Source organism: Hirundo rustica, chromosome 21 (genome assembly GCF_015227805.2).
Source record: "Hirundo rustica isolate bHirRus1 chromosome 21, bHirRus1.pri.v3, whole genome shotgun sequence".
In the NCBI taxonomy this organism is placed as follows: Eukaryota; Metazoa; Chordata; class Aves; order Passeriformes; family Hirundinidae; genus Hirundo; species Hirundo rustica.
Genome location: NC_053470.1, coordinates 2,483,893 through 2,505,036, shown reverse-complemented (window position 1 = coordinate 2,505,036; position 21,144 = coordinate 2,483,893). Strand labels below are relative to the sequence as shown.

The 21,144-nt window shown below is 41.0% G+C and overlaps 1 protein-coding gene across 25 annotated transcripts in view; it reads left to right on the top strand.

Moving 5' to 3' along the window:
- Positions 1-21,144, top strand: part of ZDHHC15 (zinc finger DHHC-type palmitoyltransferase 15) — a 187,035-nt gene that overhangs the window by 65,505 nt on the left and 100,386 nt on the right. For 20 of the 25 annotated variants that reach the window (XM_058423259.1, XM_058423257.1, XM_058423260.1 and 17 more), the window contains one exon: positions 5,858-5,986. The gene's annotated coding sequence lies outside the window, so the exon portion shown is untranslated. Of the gene's footprint in view, positions 1-499; positions 850-878; positions 946-5,857; positions 5,987-21,144 lie in introns of those variants that run through there. The other 5 variants (XM_058423268.1, XM_058423267.1, XM_040084170.2 and 2 more) reach the window with 5 other exon arrangements.

Here is a 21,144-nt window from a genome sequence, read left to right as displayed (position 1 = left end):
GCACAGCAGTTTGTTCCTGTCCTGGGTCCGAGTGTCATATAGGGAATAAATGCATATATTCAGGAGGCCAAGCCTGGGAAACGCCCCCATAATCAGCTGCCAGTTCATGCTTCCAGCAGGGCTTTGTCACAGCAAGGTATTAACTGGTGGCAAGTGCAAAATGGAAACCTGAGGAGTGGGAAGCAGGCAGGGTTGCCTCTCTCCTCGTTGTGTGTGGTGGTGGGGAGCCCAGACTGGATTATTGTCCCTTCCCATTGTCTGTGGAATCTTTCCCCCTACCCACTGCAGCACAGGCAGGGCTGGGGCTGAGCATCCCGAGGGACTGTGGGGCAATGGGCCATGAGGGGAGCAGGGTTCACCCTCCTCTGCATTTGCTGCCTCAGCTAAATGCTCCTCTCATTCCCCTCCTTCTGCACCTCTCCCCTCTGTGCAGCTCCTCCTGTCCCTCAGCTCCCAGGGGAAGGACAAAACAGGTACAAAATCAACACTTTCTCCTTTCCTACATCTCTCTTGCACCACCCTTTTCTCCCCTTTGGCCTCAAGAGGACTGTTCCAGCCCTGAGTGCCATCACCCCTTTAACTCCTGGCACCTGGTGCCCTGCTCACTTTAAAAGGTTTGCAGCTTTATGAGAGTTTGCTCTAATTAGGAGCGAATGTAAAAAACCTGGTGCCAATGAGTTTGATGGGTGCCAAAGCCTGATTGGTTGTGAGGAGAGGTATGGATATTGCCTCCTGCTCCTCTCCCCTGCTGGAAGGCAGCTTGGCTTTGCTGGAGAGAGGTTGTGGACGTGGCCTGAGGTGTGTGAGTACAACTTGCACCGAGGGCTGGAAGGAAAAGTGGAGTTTGAGGTGGGCTTGTGTTCTGCTGACCTCAATAGGATCTGGGACAATGTGTACAGTCAATGCTGAAATGCCTGGAGTTGTGGAGCAAAGCTTGGGGCGTTGGTGAGTCTGTGAGGAGAACCTCAATTTGTGAAAGAGAGAAGACTCTGGATCTGGGATGATTTGGGATTGCTAGGGAGGAGCTTGCCAGCTGAGCTAGGGAGTCTTGGTTCTTGCTGGTATGGCTCAGCCTTCCTAGGAAGACACTTCAATATGTGTTTAATTAGGAAGAAAATGGGCAGAACAAGTGGAAAATACCACTGTATCTCAGAGAAAATTCCAGTGGGCAAGAGCTGTTCGTTGGCTTCAGCTAGAAAGGCTGGGCTGTTCTAAGTGAGCTGCTTTTTGGAGGTGAGGCAGAGGGGTACAAGTGTACGCTTCAGGGTGTGAGCAATTAAAGGGCAGCACAGCTGCTAAAAAAAATTGAAGTTGATGTATTTGTCTCCCTAAATGCAGTGTGTTTGCCAGAGCTCTGCGGTTGGATTAAACTCAAAGCATATGTTCTCTGACTTCGGAATTATCCCACACTGGGATGCATCCATGGCTCCTGCTCTCTCCTCAGCAGAACAGCTGAAGTTCTGGAAGTGTGCAGAGTTGCCCATCTCAAGTCCAGCAATCCTTGCACCATTTCCAGTTCACTCCTTAAACTTCCTTTTCTCCTTTGTCCACTTCTTTCCCCATATAGGTGCTTGCTTTTGTTTTGTTTTGTTTTCTGGTGTCTTGATTTCTAATGTCTCTTCCTTAATTTTTGCTCCTCTTTTAGAGATATGGCTCTATGGTAATTTGTTCAGTGATAGTCCAGGTAAATTAAGTTTCTGTTCTTGCTTTTTCTTCCTTCACATTTTGGAGAGGCTTCTTAGAACCAGCCCAAAATAAAACAAACTTTCTATTTTCACATGAACAAAAATCAGCAATGGCCGTCTGGTTTCCCGAGATTATTCCTGTTTATTGTCATCCATACTTCTTTGGTGTTTCCTTGCTATTTTCAGTCTTGTTTAGATTGTAAAGAAATTGGGTTGGGGTCTTGTCTTTTTATTACAATTATTGAAAAGTAGGACAGTTAAACTTTGGCTTGTCTTTAAAGCTCACAGTGAATCCTAAGCTGCTGATAACAAAATAATTCAGCAGAGTGAAATTCATCTCTCTGTGTAAGGTATTTTCCACAGTCATTGTGAATCCATAAAAAAGATGAATATTTTCCAGTGAAACATGAAACAGACTGATGACCTCAAGTTGTCTGCTTATCTTTGTAACTGGCATGAAATCCAGCATGGCTGGGAGTCCAAATCCTGTCATTTTGGCTCGGTGTGTGTTCTGCTGATCACCTGCCTAATGAAATAAATAAGCAAGATGAGCTTTTTGTCATCCTGCAACCACATCTGTTCATGAAACCACTCTGAGAAAGCAGCTTGGAAACATTTAAGTGAGGATTTTTATTTTAGTATAGATTTGCTGTTTTGTAAAAGCGTAAGAGCGTTATTTATAGGATAAAAGACTTTGGACTTTCCTCTTGCAAGCCGTGGTAGTTGCACTAAGTCAGTTAAAGGGAATAAGCTCTTTACATTGCAGTGGTTTTGCCGTTTTTGTCTGAGACCATTTTAATATATTAAAACTGAGACTGATTTTGGTTTTTTTAACTAGGAGTTTAATTCTGTTTCTTAGTAGAACTGTAGCTTATGAATTCTATTGGATGAAGCTGTAAAAACAAGATTTGTTGCAGTTATAGAAATATACTGATGTCAATACAGAGCTTATTGTGCCAATGGCAAACTGCCAGGAACATTGATTTTTTTTTTTTTTTTTTTTTTCCTCTGTTCTTGCCTTGATTTAGTTTTCTCAGACCATTTTGTCTCATCTGCACCTCTTTCCCAAATCTGCTGTACCCAAGCTGTCTCTTGTGCCCAGCAGACCTCTCTGCCCTTCTGACTTCCAGGGCTGCCATTGTTTTAGCTGCCAGCTTCAGTTCAGGAGATGAATTCTTTCTGTAGCCATCCTAAAGGAATGGAAGCATAAGTGGGAGCTATTTCATGTTCTGGCCATGAGGTAGTGGCTGCTAGGATAGGTTGTGTGTGGCTTCAGTTGTATATGAAAATTGAGATTTGTGACCTTCCTTTTCATGGTATTCAGCACTTCTGACCCAGGGGAGACTTCAGATCCAAGGGGGGGGAAAGAGATGCATAATTAAGAATTAGTTGTTACTAAATTTAGATTGATGGAGGGAAATAATAATATAGATTGTTGTTAAAGGTTTAGCAAGTCCAGCACACATTCAGGGTGCTGAGTTCTCTGGGAACTGATTGCCAGGTACAGGGTGTGAGCCCCCGGGGTCTGCCCACAGGAGGAGCAGAGGAACCAGAGAGCGGCAAAAAAAAACCTAGGAGAAAGAGCCATGAGCATGGCCCAGAAAGGTAATGGCAATAGGACTCCACAGGGTGCAGAGAAGAAAGCAAACTGGAAATTGTGCATGATTAATCTACTCGCTGTTTTCTCATTGTGTTGTGGAGACTTGAGTTTATAATCTGAATTGTGCCAAAGGAATATCTGGTTTGTATTATCAATCTTGTCTCCATATGGAAACAAGTCAGATCAAATGTCAAGATTTCTTATTCTTTTAAGTGCCATTGTGTTTTACTGCATCTTTTGATATCTTTCATAACGATTTTCTTTTTCTTCATCATAAATGATTAATTCACTAGGCAGTCGGCCTCCCTTGAGTAATGCGGGGCTCTAAATTGTTTATTTTGCCAGAAAGTATTTGTAACTGGATCAGAAAACCTGACTGACTACTAAGGAGGGAATTCTTCCTAATAAATATTTCTTCTGGGTAGAGCATGCCTCTACATTGGAAAAAAGAGGATATTTCTGAGAAGTGTTCAGTGTTGTTTTACTCACTGTGCAAGTTGGAGTCGTGAGAGGCACTTTGTCATTCCTGCCTCGTGAAGATGTTCTGAAAGACAGAAAAAAATTTAAAGAATATGATTTTTGACTGTGAAGGAGATTTTCAAATGCACAATATTACAAGAAAAACCCCTCATATATATAATTCATCCTTTAACGCAGATACAATATTAATGTTAGACTGATGTACTGGTGCATTTTTCTGGACTCTAATTTCTGAAACTGCTCAGAGAGAGGAAAAGACTTTCTGATTTTTGTCAATATAATTATATAGCTCTCAAAGGGTTTGCTCCTCTTTTCACCAGTCAGGAGAGAAGTAGTAGACTCATAGTATGCAACCAATAAATTCCACTTCCTGCCTTCAGATCTCTCAGTCAGAGAGATGAAGGAAGATAAAGGAAAAAAAGCACTCAAACAAAGGGGTGAAAGTCATGTTTGGCCTTTTTGGAGAAAATGAGAGTGGAGCTGCTCTGTCTGGACTGTAATAAGAGTTGTTTCAGAGGGGAGGGCTGGGACATTCCCTCTGCCAGATTTCGATTTAAACCCGAGCACAATGGCCAGGCACCTGTTGAGGGCTGAAAGCTTTTCTAGAGATTGTGGTGCTAATTGTCCCTCGAAGCTGGGGGATTATGTGTAACCCGAGCATCCAGCGCTGCACTTCTCAGGGCAGCCCTGACAAGCACTGAAGGGGAAAGTTCCTCTCTTTTCTACTCTTAATGCCACAAAATGGGGATTTGTAAAGTTTGTCTTTAATCTCACCTTGCAGTGATGCCCTCTGCAGAAAGGGAGCTACAATATGCAAGTAAAGCCACTGTAAATAGAAGTATTTTAACTTCAGAAGAGTATTATACCACATACACAGCTGAATCAAATCTCCCATTCTCTTTGAAATAGAGCCTTTCATTAGGGCTTTTTTTTTCCTCCCCTTCTGCATTTTAAAATTTTTAAAAATACCTTTCATTGTATAAACGCACTTAATTTAAATGGGTCCTCTGATGCCTGGAATTGCTGAGCTAATAGAGCAAACAAGAGTTCATTTTATTACTGTTTAAGTCTCCATTCACATCACTGAGCCATCCTGAGATCGGTGTATTTGAATGTGAGGAGAATTCGTGCAGTTTTCTCTTGTCCCAGGGTAGCAGAATCACTTGGATGGTATCAGCCTTTTCTCAGTCCTCTGCAGCCAGGCAGTAGAAAGCATCCCTAGAGGAGCTGTAACTGGGTGCCATGCAGAACGAAGAGCTGTGAATCATGAAATTAGGCTTAAAACCTTGTTCTCCTTCATTTATAATCCAAAATAACCCTGGAAGCTTAAGGTTTACATTAAAATGTGGTTATGGATGACAGTTCAGCACAAATCCGGGGTTCTTAATTTACTGTGGCCTAGACTCTAACAAAAAAACCCAAAAACTAAGAAGTAATTTATTTTAATGTTTCTTACAGAAGCACTGCAACCTGCTCTTGGAGAACATTAGCTATGAGTTACTTCACAAGCACCTGCATTCATTTTCTGCCCTACTTTTTTCTAAAATTATCAATATATTATTAAAAAAATCATTGTGGAGGCACTAAAAAAAGACAAAGAATAGGGTTTCCTCCCAGGTGTGTCTTTAAAAGATACCGTGTACCTATAGAATATACACATATTTATGTGAAATATGACAATTTTGAAGGCATTCTAGCACTGGATTATTGCATTAGAAAATTGTCATTTGAAGGTGTTGAATTCTCTTGTCTTCCCCCTTGATAACACTGGATCCTTGTCTGAAAGCTGCTTTATTTTCTGTACCAGGCAAAGTGCTTCATGTTTAGGACTAGCTCAGCTTCTGTAAAAAAAAAAAAAAAAAAAGGCATCTGAATTTCAGTAGTATTTTTATTAATTTGTTTAATAACAAGAGCTATGCAAGATGAATACAGACCCTTCCTTTGCACCAAAAAAATTACCCTTGGGCTGCAAAGACAGCTTTTAATTTATACACCTACCTTGAATATTCTGCAGTTTATCCCCTTTTTTCACAAGGGAAATAAATGATCTCAATGTTTACAGCACAAACTAAAGTGGAATTATCTTATTTAGGTTCAAACCTAGCAATGAAGACACAATTTCTGCACTGAGGAGCTGGGTGTCACCTTGATAACACTGACAAGGAAAGGAGTAACACCTGAGACTGAGCTCTGGATGAAAGCTCCTGTGGCTTCTACCAAGGTAAATGAAAAACCTTTATCAAAACTGGAAAAAGGGAAGAGCTTATCTTGAATATTTCAGTGGAAGAACTGTAATTTCTGCAAGTTCATGATTTCTGTTGTTTATTTACACTATTTGGAGGAGCAGAATGCATTGCTTGCACTTGTCACCTTTAAAAAGCTGTCTTGAAAATGAAGAAATATTCTGGTTTGCCTGGTTTATCTCATAGTTCATGTTCAGTATTTCCAGTGGGTTACCTACAGCTCACTAAGCAGGCAGACATAATTCCATAAGGAGTATTCTGCAGTAGAATAGGGATAAATCTAAAGCAAAAAAAAAAAGTCATTTCAGTATGGTAATTGCAGCAACTTGTGTTATTTTAGCTCAGCATGGTTGAAAATATAAATCTGCTAGAAAGAACCAGGAGAAAAGGTACATTTACACACAACATTTTTAAAAGGCATAGTCACTTGCTTGTGTTAAAAGCTGCTCATCTATAGGCCTGGAAATACTTAAAACGTTCAGGTTTTAGAACGATTGACTAATTAAAAAGAAAAAAATTAAAAAGAGTGGTGAAAGGAAATCTTCTCGTTGAAGAAATGTGAAAGTAACATTTTTGGCAGGCTACTTCGGGTGATGTCATTCTCCAGAATGTGCCAAAGTCTGGAATTTTACAGCAAGAACTGATTTCTCAAGGCAGGCAGAGTCTGTGGGCACTTAGTGCTGCTCTCAACTTCAGCCAGCCGAGGTCTGTGCATTTTTACACCCAGTTTGATGTAATAAACCGTGCACACTTCCAAACATGGCACTCAGAGGCTTTATTAAAATCTGTAAACACACTTCCACTTACCTTCATGTGCTTGAAAACCTTTGCACACTTTTCATTGCGCGGGTTTGTCTCTTGGCTGAGGATCTGCTCAATGCCAGTGTTGGGTATTCCTTGCATTCTGTATTAATTAAGTGTTAAAGTGATTGGATCCCGTGTAAATTATCCAAGAGGGAGCACAAATCCAGTCATCTTTGGGGGCCTTAAAGGATTGTCCCACTCTGGGCCAATAAATGTAGATCGCTTGTATGAAAACACAGTGAATATTTGCATTTGTTGTATTTTATGTGACTACTTTTATTCCATCAGTTTGAACTACTGGGGCCAGTAGTGTGGAATAGGTACTTTAAAATAAAAATTGTAAAGGATGCACCTGGTGGCAGAGAATACTCAGGGCCTGATTCTGCAGAAATTTTATGGACTGCTAATGGAATAAGGTGTCTGTTGTCCCAAGGTAGACTGGCCTCGTGGTTATTGCATCTGAAAGGAAAGCTGCTGCATACTTTTCCTTCTGAGTTTTACTTCTAGTGACAAATACCATGGCAACAGTCTGAGTAAAGTCTTTGTTACTAAGAATATATTGAAATAATGTTCTATCCATCAAAATACCAGTGTCCTATGAGCAGGTTTATTCCTTATTTCTGTTTGCTAGTATGAAAGTATTGATTTGGTACTTTGTGATTCGGGGGCTTTCTACATCCATTAAGGGAAATCTGTTTCCTAAAGGTCTGGAAAGAAAATCCATCAAAGCCTCTCAAGCTTTATCCAGTCTGATTGACATTAAAAAAAAATATATATATTTGATCTAAGCTCGGTGGGTGTTGGGGGTTAAGACATTGGGTGACTTTTACTTTAAGACTGTCATTTTATAATGTTGTGTACTCTTAAGGTAAGTGTATTTAAAACCAGCATTTTGGAGGATCTCTGCCTGTAGATAGATTATAGTAACTCTGGCTGTGGAATCCCAAAAGAATAGCACCTGTTACAGGCATATTGCATGATGGTGGAAACTGCATCAGGACCTCAAGTTTTGTTCCAGGCAAAGATTTCAGGTAGGTTACAGCAGAGGAAGGGTGTGACAGCATTTGAAAAATGGAAGGAAGACAAAAATTCCAACAGTTCTTATCCCCCACATGAGCCCTGGATGAAGAACATTCAAAGCTGTCTGAGAACAAATGTTTAAAAATGTCTATCCATATAAAAATGGTTTGGCAGTAGTGAAAATTTCAGAGTTCATAAAATGCAGCGCAAAATTTTGTCTGATTTCAAAGCAGATATCAATACTCTTCACTGGTACCATGAACCATTTAACATTCAACATACTCATCAGGTTCTGAAGGTCTAATTTAATTTTAAGAAGTCACAACCAGCAGGCTCAGTTTGCACTCCTTGGCTGTCATAAGCAAAGCAAATATTTGGATCTTTGTCCCTGCTGTTGATCAAAAAATTACACTTAAAAGCAGGTAATTTTTGCAAGTCTTCATTGACAAAATGCAGCAGCATTTTTGTTATGACTACTAGACCTTCCTAATAAAAAGAAAATAATTGTTACATATTTGAAATATAATAGGCTTAGTATCCAATTGTAAAATGTAAATAAGTATAATGGAGATTTCCGTAATTATTCAGTATTTTTATCTTGTGTATGGTCTTGGACATGCCCAGCTATGTTGGATGTTTACATGTGTCATTGAAACCTCTCTGCCTCTGCAAAAGTTCTCAGGAGCAGCTGCTGTCTGGGCTGGGCTTGCTGGGGTACTGGAGGATTTTCTCCCCTCTTCCTGAGCCAAGCTTTTATTAGGCTGGCTTGTAAATCAGAGGGATGGGTGCCTGCTGAGCACACTCTGAAGCTGGGATTTTTGGTTATTGCTGCACTGAACTGGGATTTTGGTGCTTTAAAGATTTAGAAGCTCGACTGTGCTGAGTTGTCTGTGAGCGAGCAGCAGTCAGGAGATTGAGCACCATTTTCTGGGAGTACCTATGGACTGACAAATCCACCAGACACCTGTCCTACAACACCCTCACTGCAATAAACATGGGGCAGGAGAGCCACTTCCATCTAGGGAACAACTGCTTCATCATATTGTGAAGCCCATGTCTTCCCGTTCCATTGCCAGTCCTAATTCCTCAGGATTTGGGCTTTCTGGGAGCCTTGTTTTAATTTTACAATGTAAAGAATTACAGGGGCAGAGACCGTGTCTTATTTATTGCTTTTATGAGTCATTTAGTTCATTTTTGGAAGCTTGACAGATAATAATGTGTGTGATTGCATCATGTGGTACACCAGGTCTGGAGGAAAACAGACTTTTGACTCTGTAATGAAGCCTTAAGTTTGATTTACTGTTTACTCATTCAACAGCAGATGCAGGCCAGAATTCAGCTCATTTAAATTCTATGGACTGGCTCAGCCAAAGGCAATATAAAACCAAGTATCATCAGTGTACATCTAATAGTTCACACTGTGTAATGCTGTCTAGATTTTCATCATTAATGTTCTTGGACTAAACACGGAGCATTGGGTAGAAGAAAACTTGGATGGATTTCAGCTGGAAAATATTCCCGGTATCTAAGAGTTCTATAGAATAACATGTTAATGGTTGTCACTTTGCAGTAGTCCTTATACACTCCATATTTCCCAGTTGTTGAGCCCTACTCTAATTAATCTCAATAAAACAAAACAAAACCTTTCCCCCTTTTTTTTCCTCCCACCCCACTTGTGTGGGCTTTGCAAAGCCAGAGTTGTAGAAACATCAACAAATTAATTCTTAACAGAATAATTGAGCTGACAGCTAAAGAGATGCTCCCTTTCTCAAGCACTTAAAAAAATAATACTTTTGTTAGAATTTTGTTCTCCATTATTGATTTTTCCACGGTGTGAAGCTGGGTCTGGTGCAGAGGGTTGTGAGGGGCTGGGATGCTTTTGGCCAGCATCCCAGGGAGGAGCTCTGGATTCCTTCTCCTCCTGTGGTCAGTAGCTGAGGACAGCCCTTTTTCTGGGGCTCGTGCTCAGCCAAGGAAATTTGATCCAGTTCCGTCCAAGGTCCCAACCTGCCGTGGATGGGGAGTGTCAGGAAGGAAGGGCAGCACTGCCCGTGGGTAAACTCTCGTGTCAGACAGGAGAATTAACGCAGTTTCAGTGCTGGGGCTGCCGCAGCTCGCTCAGTTCTGGGGGGTACCTTGGAATCTGAGCTTCCAGTCTCCCTGAGACTTCTCATGACAAAGGGTTAAGAAAGAAAAACACTTAAATGTGATGGAACATTAATTGAGCCTTCTTGGTAATGGAGGGATTTCCAAAGGGGGGAGGCCAAAGTGGCCACATCCAAATAATGTAAAACTAACTTAATTTACTTGATTCAGATTTATAATATGTCTCAGTTGAATGGCTGGACAGAGTCACACAGGTTGATTTGGATTTCCAGAGCAAGATCAGGAAAGAAGGACCAAAGCTGCCCTCAGGAGACCATTGAATTCATTAGTGAATCCTAATCATTTACTGGAGGAGTTAAAAAGAAATTATCTTTCATTCTCCTCATTAAAGACAGAACTATTTTTGTGCAATTTCATCTTTTAACAACTGATGCTAACCCAGCTTATGACACGTGAGAAGGTAAATTGCAAATCTGAGTTGTCAAATTGGCATTAGATACAGGCACTAACTGGAGACTTATGCCCATCCAAAACCTGAACTGTTCTTCAAAAATAGATTTCTGGAATTTAAAAAGAATCTTTCTAGCTGTGAAAATGAATGAACTGGTATTTTATTATGACTAATAACTTTATAGAAATGCCAGACACATTCAGGCATTAAAGGCTTTAATAATGTGGCTCAGATCAACAGGTGATTTGTAGGTGATTCGGTTTTTTGGGTTGCATTTTTTTTGTTGATAAATTGCTGTGTTTTGAGGGACACAAGGTCTAATGTCACCATAACCTGCTTCTGAGAAGACAAAAGGAAGATCTGACACTTATTTTGAAACCTAAAAACACGAATGTGGAAGTTCAAATATTTTCCATTCTAACTGCCCTAACTCAAATTTCCAAATTTCAGCTCAGTTCTTGGAGCAATAGTAGGCAATAATATTCTGCTTGAGTTATCAGATGGTTTGTTCCAGAGCCTTTGTATTTTGATTTATTAGACACAATCCCAAGCTTACAGAAGGAATTCTCCATTCTTTTATGTGCTACTGCTATAATCCAAAATGCTACATCTATGAGGAAAAACACTTTATTGGGTAATCTGGGAAAATTCAGATCACTCTCTTGCTCATTGTAGATAACTCTCTTTATATTGTATGTCAAAATTCCCTAGAGACTCTTTGGAACTCATCCATGCCTCTGTGAACACACAACCTGCTCTTGACTTTGCCTTTTGAACTAAGTACGCTTGTTGCTGTTAAAAAAGCAAATCCTGCGGACCAGAAGTCCACATGAGCTGCCAGGTAATGTCCCCATAAGTAAAGATGTTTGTAAAGAAGCAATGTGAGTTGAAGCACTGTCAGACCAGAGCTAAAATGTCTGTTGTTACCACCAAAATATTCAATCAAGGGCTGAGTTGCTTCTCTAAGCATTTTGAACAGGCAGTTTCTAAGAAACAAACCCAGAAAGAGCAGGCAAAATTGTGTTTTCACTGAAGCCTGTGATAGCATTTACAAGCTTTAAAGCAGGGCTGGTATTTGCTTTGTGTTTCATGGCTGCATCTTGATTTCTAGTTCTTGCCAGGGCTTGGTCTCATGCTCTCTCTGACCACATCTGCTCAAAGCCAGAGGACTTGCTGGCAAAGGACAAGAAATTCTTTCAACAGCTCTGAGTAAGGATCAGCTACTTTTAATTTACCATTTACCTGATGTTCCCACAGCACAGGTGATGCACCCTAAAGGTTCATAACCCAGTTTACCCTGTGCTGATTTGTTCATGTATCTCTGTTTTAGTTTTCTAGTGGCTGCTTTATTGTGTGAATAGCTGTAATTACCATGAACAACATGGTAGGAGACAAAACCTATTTTAAAGACGCTTTAAAATTTCATTAGGTTAAATATCATTATAGTGAGACATAGCATTCTGTAACTTCCTCTGAATGCTTAGCCAACAGCATTTCTAATTAAAGACATTGCGCCTGCCCTATGTTCCTTTTGTATTGCACAAATGGTTGGAGCAGAAAATGGTCAGGATAGCCAGGAGTGCCTAATAACCGGTGTGATAGAAAAGCAAATTGGTAGCTCAGTACCTTTTAAAACAGCTGTAAAGTTTTTACTTGGTAGCAGAAGTCAATTGATTTTTTCCTTTCTTCCTTACTTTGCTTTTTGGGCTGTAGTCTGAGGATATATTTTTTTTTTCCTGCCGCAGCTGCCTGCAGAAGCGCCAGGTTTGGCAGCTCCCACCTGTGTAAGCACTTGAGGTGGAGTGGTGTGAATTAGCCAAAAACTGCTCAGTTCTGTTCTGCACCGAGGTGGCTGAGGAGGGAACTGCTACCAGGACGGGTTTCCTGCCGTGTAAACTAAAAGCATTTTCGTAAATATGGGTCTCTGGCTTTTGACTTTGGCTGTGTTGTGTATATTCAGGGCTCGTTACGTGAGGTTTTTGTTGTATTGTCTAATTAGGAAATCAGCTGGACTCCCTGGCCTCTGCCCTTGGAGGCTTTGTTGCTTTTACGTATTCATGTATTGCACCAACATCTGTAGCAACTGGGAACATGAAATAAAAATCTGAACTTTCAAGACAGGGATTGACCATTTTTATCATTGCAAGTTTTATTAAAAAAAACCAAAAAACCTCTTGACTTTTGCTTTGTAAACATTTGAGAACCCAAGTGTTCCCATGCCCACTTAGACTGGGTCACTGAAAATCACCTTCCACTGCCCAAACTGCTCAATCCACAGAGAGCATACTTTGATTTCCATGTTTTCTGTGAGCAATGGGAACAGGGCCTGTTGCAGGCTCCAAGTGCTTAAACATCTTGATTCTGTGGCCAGTTTCAGGTTGTATTTATTATTTATTCTTTGGGGTTTGTTGCTGCAGAAATAGAATTGCTCTCTTTCTGCTCTGCAGTCCTGGGTATCCACCTTGGGCTTTCCCTTTCCTAAGGAGGGAGTTTCTAGAGACATTGAGTTTACAAGACATAAAAACCAGTGAAGTCCATCCCATTAACAAGGACTACTCGTTGTATTCACACCCTGAAGGGAGGGAAATTTCAGGTTCCTTATTGCTGTGTCTGAAACACTGGTGATGGACGTACAGACCAAAACCAGGTATGTGAGGACCCAAAACAGAGCTGGAGTGGTTGCTATGTTTATCCAGAAGCTGACAAATCTTAAATAGAAGCTGTTCTCAAAGTACAGTTCAGGCAAAGAACGTGATGTGTGTTTAGGAAATATGGTCTCTGGGTAAGTGGGTAAATTCACGGAAGGCGGAATTTTGAATCTGGATTTGCCTGTGCGCATTTTTACGTTTGTGGCTGTGTGGATGAGCTCCTTTGTGCCAAGTCAAAGTCCTCCTCTGGAAAGGAAAAGAGGAGTTTTCCTTGGTTCTTGCCCCTCTGGAGGACATGGGGAGGGGTGGAGCTGGAGCAGGTGGTTGCTGAGAGAGGTGGCTGTTACTATATTTGAGCTCCACCTTGGCCTCGGAGTGAGAATTGCTCTTGGGGAGGAGGGCTTCTTTGGCAAAAAGGGAAAAGTGTTTCCTGGGATTAACAGCAATTCCTGCTGCTTCTGTTATCTGGTGTTTGTGTTTTTGCTGGCAAGTGATGGTCCTGCTTTGGTTAATTCCAGTCAGTCCCCCCGGTTCCAGTTAATGCTGTGCTGTGGTGTAGCCATGTGGTTTATGGCCCACAGTTATCAAACAGAACTATTCAATAGGCTCCTAAATCTCTTCAGTCCTTATTTCCTTTTAACTCAGTCTAGTGTGTTCCCTTCTTGCCATCTTAAAGATATCGTAGCTGCCCAAAGCTGTTCATATTTCTGTAATCCTTCTGTGTTACTGAAGACTTTGTTTTTCACTGCCAGCTTTGGCTGGGAGTTTCATGATTCAACTGAGAAATTTTACTTACGAAAAACCTTCCTCAATAATAAAAGAACTGAGAGGGATAAGGCATCATTCAGGAGTCCTTCCTTTAGATTCTAACTATTGAATCTGGGATCCAGTGTGAATACATGATGTTACCTTGGACCTAGGAGCTGGATGTGTTTTTGACTTGTTGGCCTGTGGCTGATTATCCTTGGTTTGTGTGGCTGGGTTTTGTACAGTGAACTGGCATGGATAATTATGAATATTTTGTGTTAATAAATTGAAGCATGTTTCCAGGTGGGGTCATTAGTCCCTTGAGCTGGGACAGTCACTTGATGGGGAGCATCTTCTGTCTTTACAGTGGTTTGACTTAGTCGAGTTCAAAAGTTACAAACCCAGTCTAGCAGTCTGCACCATTATTATGGGACAAAAAGAAGTTATTTACTATGCTAAAGCAAAAGAATCCAAAACAACCAAAAATAACCAAACCACATCTACTTATTGTAAACAAACTCCGTGCAAATTTATATCCCATGCAGTACCACTGCCTTTACCACAGATGTACAGTGTGAATCAGTGATTGCAGTGATTCATTCTGCAGTTCTTTTCTTTCCTTGCTTTATTTTTTTTTTTTTTTTAGCATGAATGTGACACTTGCAGAAATCAAGGAGAAAAAACCATTTGGCTTTGGCAAGCACAGTGTGGGCAGAGAGTATAAAATTCCAAACACAGCTGTGCCAGTGTGCTTCAGTCCTAACTTACAACATTTCCTGCTCTTCCAGAGCTGGGGCTGTCTCAGGGATTGCCAGTCGTGACACTTTTTTTATGGTGGTTTTGTGCTGTGCACCGATGGAGACCAGAATGAAACCAGCAGACTAATTTTAGTTCATGATCTGAGGTTTTGAATCCAGGTCTGCAGAAGTGGAAGATTAGTGTGTATTAGCTCACTGAACATTTGAGCCCGTTCTCCAGCTGGACTGTCTTGACCACCTGCTAACTTGTTGATATGGTGAGAGATTGGGCACTTTGGGTCCAATTCTGACCTCATGTGCCCTGCTGTAACTTGCATGGGTTTGTAAAATCAGTTTCAATTGTTTGATTTAAACTTTAGCTAGGCCTGGGACCTCTTTATTATTTGAAATAAAACCATAGCACATTTGCTTTTGGCTTGCATAACCTTTTTGTTTTTCCTTCCAATTTCTCAGTTTCCTAAGTCATCCTTTTTCTACTGGTCTTACTTTTCAGAATACCACCATAAAATAGCTTTGTGTTTGTCTGCTGTGATCCTTTCTTCTCTCATTGGTATAGAATGTACCTAAAATGTGTTTGTTGTCTTGGTAGTGCCTTTTCTCTGACATTATAAAGTTTCATGGCAATAATTCAGAGACTGGATCACCCTGTTTTGTCATTGCTTCGGGGAAGGAGAGCATTGGATGTATGGGATGGTCTGCAGGTGGATCATGCATCGTGTTCAGAACTAGCTACGGTATTTCAAATCCTTGGATGCTCTGTATGAGTCCTGAAGGGAATTTGCCTGTTTCCAGTTGGATGTGAGGACTTTTGAGCAAGTTCTTACCTCGTGGGTAAGTCACTGACCTGGAATAGCTTCATTTCCTAGCTCTGACACAGATTTCCTCTGTGTTTTTGACCATATCATTTAATTGCTTGAAGGCTAGATTTCCTTATCAGTGTGCTGTCTAGAGATAACAGAGCCTCCTTGCATCCCAACAGCTCTGGAAATAGGTGCATGCCAATTTGTTTGGCAGAACACACAAAGATCTTGTTGTTTCAGGGCAGCTAAATCTTTACATGCCATCAACTCTGTTGACTTGTCCAGTGTTTACAGAGGCAATCATATTTTCAGAAATTAATCACAACTTTTTCTTGACTGGTTAGTGGCACCAAGTAAGGAAACATGTCAGCATAGCATTTCCCCTGTAAACTAAAGGCTGCTTTTAAATTGCTGGCAGTGAATGAAACTATTTGCTAATTTCTAATTCTTTTTTTAACATAGCATAACTAATACTTTGCTCATGTAGAACAGAAGAACGCCTTAATTTTTTATTTGCAGTGTAGCACTAGGTAGTATTTTCTAAGACACCTTCCCACGTAAAGAATTAAAAATCGCCATTCTTGACCCGACTAAAGTTCAGGTGCCTGCGTTTGGAAAAGAGCAAAGGGCTGTGCAAGCTCTGAAGAGCTGAATGCTCGGGTGCCATCTAGTGCTGCAGGACCCGGGGATGGCTGCAGCATCCGCGGCTCCTGTCACACCTCTGCTCCAGGGCAGGCTCGGAAGATGAAGGAGCTGACTGGAAATGCGCGATGAACCCATTTCCCCCTGAACTTTACATGATTTGAATGAATTGCTGAGAAACTGTGGGCTGCAGTTGCAAGAGCAATATGTAATATGAGTGTGTGTATATATATATATGTATATATATATATACACACACAAGACATCACAACAGGTTGAACTTAAAGGATCTGATTCTTTACCCCATAATGTTGTTTGAAAATGAAGAGATTGAGAGACATTTACTGATGAGAGAGCAGTGTGAGAAAAAGAGAATAAACTCATCATGCTTCAATTAAAACAAGCATCTAGGAGTTTGGGAGCTAATCCAAATTTAGAGGACTCTCCTGAGGCTTCAGTATAATCTGGATTTCCAAGTTTTGCAACTTCTTTTCACTCTTTTGGTTCTTTCATTCATGAGCTCCATGCAAGAACCCTACTGAACTGAGAAAATAAAGAAAGGAGCAGATTTAGTTTATTTTTTAAAAAACTTAGGGTACATTGCATGTTGGTGGGAGTTCAGCAGCTCTTTAAATTTATTCACACTCTTGGTGGTATTTTTTGGTTTTTGTTTTGGTTTTTTGTTGTATTTTTTTTTAAGGGGGCATGAATGGCTAAGTGTGATTTAAGGGTACAATATAAGAGCTGAATCATTGAAGGTGTCAGTTTTGATCTGCATTAGGATGTGATATCACCATGAGAAGAGATGTCAATGAACACAGAACTTCTTAAAACTTACTTGACTGTAGGTGATGTTGGAAGCGGGAGCAAATTTGCATTTAAAGTAGAATCTTGTGAACAACTTTATAAATAGGGACACAACCTTTCTTTCTGTACCATGAAAGGTAACTGTGTATTCTTTTTGGAAGAAATTAAAATGGAAGAAATACCTGCAGGTACCCCTGACACCTCTTCAATGTATTTTTTATCTTTCTTTAACAGAGCTTTTTAAAATAGTAAAACATCTATAGCTGTTTTCCCCACAGCTATTCAATCAGTGGTCTCTGAAAGCTGTATGGAAAACTCCCCCCTGATCTGCTACTGCATTGCTGTGCATTTGCTTTCTGACCAGGCTGCTCACATGACAAATATTCTCCTTACCCTCAAGGAAGCAATTTCAAATAACAAAGTAAAAGTTTTTCCTTAAGAGGAACTGGTCACCAGCCCAATTACAGAGCAGCCTCCCCTACCTCAGGCTGGTGAGCAGAATGTTTTTCTGGCATGGAAGTTTTCCAGTCATGTGAAATAACCACGGTGGGATTTCTAAGGCTCTAATGGCTTTTGAACAAACTGCACAGTGTGAGCCATTACAGCTCTGGCTCGGGAACTGTTTCCCAAGCAGAGCTGTGTGGAAGCAAATGGCATCTGTTGCATTTTGACAACCTTAAAGCTTCTGCTTTAATCTCTTGTCCTCCTTAGAAATTCCTTGTTACCGTATCTCACAGTATCTCCCCAGCCCTGGTGAATTAAGCACTGTGCTTGGCTGAATCCTACTTTGTGTTGTTAACTCACTGAGTGATTACAAGTGAATCACTTCCCACAAATGCAAAATAGGAATTAGAGTACTTGGATGATAATTTCTTTGGCCCAAATCTGTCTTTTGTTCCATTCTACAGGAGTAGCACAGCAGGGGTGCAATTCTAGACTGTTCCCAAAGTGCTCCCACAGCCCAGTCACTGCTGCCTGTATCAGTGGTGTTGTGGGATTCCTTACTTGGATGGAGCATCATCAAAATTATTGGAACAGAATGAGATAATGCATATGAAATACTTCTGTTTTAAACTTCTGTAGAAGGGCTTGCATTAATTGAAGGATGCTTGTGTTCCAAGGTGATGTCACGTGCCAAGCTGGCCATTAAAACACACTCAGTTTGTGAGTCTGGGTTTGGATGTTACCCAGCTGCCTTTGGTAGAGGGGTTGGAACACTGGGGTTTGGCCTGAGCTCCTCTGTAGATAGTGAGAAGCATTTATAACCCTGCAGTTTTCATTCTAGGAGAGGAATTTTTAATTGTTACCCAGAGAGTTGTAGACTCTCCATCCCAGGAAGCGTTCAAGGCTGGGTTGGATGAGGCCCTGAGTAATGGGATCTGGAGAATGACATCCCTGTCCATGGCAGGGGCTTGGAAGTAGATGATCTTTAAAGTCCCTTCCAACCCAAACCATTGGGTGATTATTTTTTTAATAGAATATTCTACGTAACAGGGAATGCAAGTTCCATCTGATTTTCTTGGAATTTCATTCAGTGCCTTCTCTCATCCAAGGAAGACCCTAATTTCTTCATCTTTGCCCAAAACCAAGACTCTTCTTTGGTTTAAATTTCACGATGAGAAATACTTAACCTCCTTTCTGTCTCTTTCTAAATTCAATTTCTTTGCTAAAAGATTTTCAAGGAAGATGTGGAAATGATGAATTCTGTATTCCACAACTTTCTGTTGAAGGCTGCTCTAGATATTGAAACTTGCTTTCAGTTATACGTTGAGGGGTTTTCAGAAGGAAGCTTTTTTCCACTTCTGGAAAACTGCATGCTATTAAAGTTTTTGTTCTTATCAGGGAATGCTTTTATTTCACTCCTGTAGGTGATGTATTATCCCTTCTGGAGAGAAGGGAAGTGCCCATGGATTTTACAGAGAGGGCATCAAAGTGTGACTAATGTCTTCTAGAAAAGGGTTTTGAGAGCAGCTAAACTTAGATTAGATACTGCATTGCTTCATGTTGATGGATTAATAAAGAGACAAGAGGGTAGAAGGAAATTGTATCACACACAGTTTTAATGCTGAAAAATCCCACAGTGTTTTTTCTAGCTGTTGAACATCATGAAATCTATACAATGGTTAAGTATGAGAATCAAAAATACTGTTAGAGGTAAAGTAGTTACCTAACTTGAAACCTTGCAAGGTTTAGCATTCATAGTCCTATTCCTTAAAAAAAAAAAAAAAGCCTGGGTTTTTTGCTCAGCTTCTGCGTGGCCTTTTGAGAAGATGCTGCTGATTCCAGAGCTTTACTGGTGATTCTGGGGCTGAAAAGATGGATGGAGCAGGGAATGTTGTAGGGTCATAAATAATCACCTGCACATAGCTTGGGGGATATCTTTAATTAGAATGATAATGTCTTTAACAGCACAGCATTCTTAGAACCAAGCTTGGGCATTGGCTGAGCATTGAGTTGGAGGAGAAACTGCAGGGCATTGCTTTGACAAAGAAGAGGTGGGAGCTTCCTGGGGAGGGATTGAAGCCCAAAACAGTGATTTAAAGCCAGTGCTAGATTATGGCAAGCAGCACTGGTGTAATAAAATGAAAGTTTGTGGGCGATCCCACGCTTCAGACTGCTTAACTCTGGAGGGTACTACAGAAATTTGTGTCCTTGTGTAATTGCAACTAAAGCCAGGGAATCACCAGCAGTGAAGTGGTGCTGGGCTGTACAAAAATAATCATTAATGGCCTAGTTGACTTGCCCTGTGCTGAACTCTTCTGCAGGTGGCAGGTTCTTCTTTGCATGCCCTGCATACACAATTTCCTTGTTTTGTTGAATTTAAAGTAATGAGTAGACAAGGAGCGAGTCAGAGATGCTCTCCTGAGAGTATTCCCTAAATGCACTTGCCTCTGCTGTCCCTGAGGCTGCGGTCATTTCCAAGCTTGGTGTTGTCTAATTCCTCAGCATGGTGTTTTTTCACTGTTAGTACGGTTTGCTTTGGCCTGCTGATGAGCAGATATCCATGGAAAGCCACGGTGCCCAGCCAGAGATCTATTTTTGTCCTGAATCAATAGAGCTTTGCAAACACAGGTCCAGGATCAACAGAGATCCATGGAAACTCTTGCAGGGCTCCCAGCAGCGAGGGCTCCGTGTGCTCCAGAAATTGCTTTGTCCTTCTAATCTGTGTTCTGGGTAAAGCACAAACCAGTTCAAGGTGAAATGGGGGGGCATACTAAATCTGTGAGATATTTCTGGGATGAATTAAATGTTCTGGCATCTGTAGTCTAATCCTTACTGAGCTTTCTCCCGCTTAAGCCCAGGTGTGCAGTCATGGTACAGCTGCTACCAAAAGGCTTTGAGTTTTCAGAATAGGTAGAGAAGAATCCAGAATGACACAGGGAGAAAAGATGTGCATCTCCTTTCATAGCTGCAGGAAAGGGATTGTGTGTTATGATTGTAACGTCTTTTAATGCATGACTGCTTTAAAGGTGGAAGCTTATCCCAGTGGGGAAGGTGAGGCATGAACAAATGAACTGGTTGGTCCTGTAAAACACAGAACTGTTGGGATAGGCTGGGAGGGCAACCTGGACATTCCAGGGCCTTTGTGTGATATTGTGCAGCTTGAGAGTTGTTTGGTCCAGCTGCAGGACTTGAACCCCAGACTGTCTTCCAGGCTGCATTGCCTGCTTGGGGATGGAAATGGACAGGAGTATTTATTTATCTTTGTTATTTTTCTGCCTTGCTGCTGACACAGGAATGCATTACTCTAGATAAGATGTGAGACCTTATAGAATAGGACCTCATTTTACCTAGTGATAAGCCTAGGGAAAAATATTACAATATTATTTTAGGGCTATTTTCCCAAACTTTCTCCCAAGAATTCTGAATTCAAGAACTGCTGCAGACTGATTGTGCCTTAAACCCCTCTGAATTTCTTTCATTATCTTGTTTGATCTTACCTTAAACCCCTGTAAACTTTCAGCACAGACAGCCTCTCTGAGCCAAGTGTTCCACACCGCAGGTTCTGTACTGTGAAACTGAGGAGCTGTGTAAAATTCAGATACATTCAAATATTTCAACACTTTTTGGCAACTTGAGGAGAAAAAGTGGTGTGAGATTCTGGTTTTGACCTATAACTGTGCTGAGAGAACAATTAAGAGTTAACCATGTACAACCTGCTTTGGTAACCCTGGTGTCTTCCTTGTGAACAAAATAGGAAAATATCTGTTCCTCCCTCTTATACATGGAACATGGGAAGAGCAGGAGAACAGTTCCTCACCTATTGAAGCTGCTGTAAAGGAAAGGTTTCCCACTTGCAGGTGTGATTTCCAGGTGGCTTTTTTTCCCCCCTCAGAGGAAGATACCACCTCT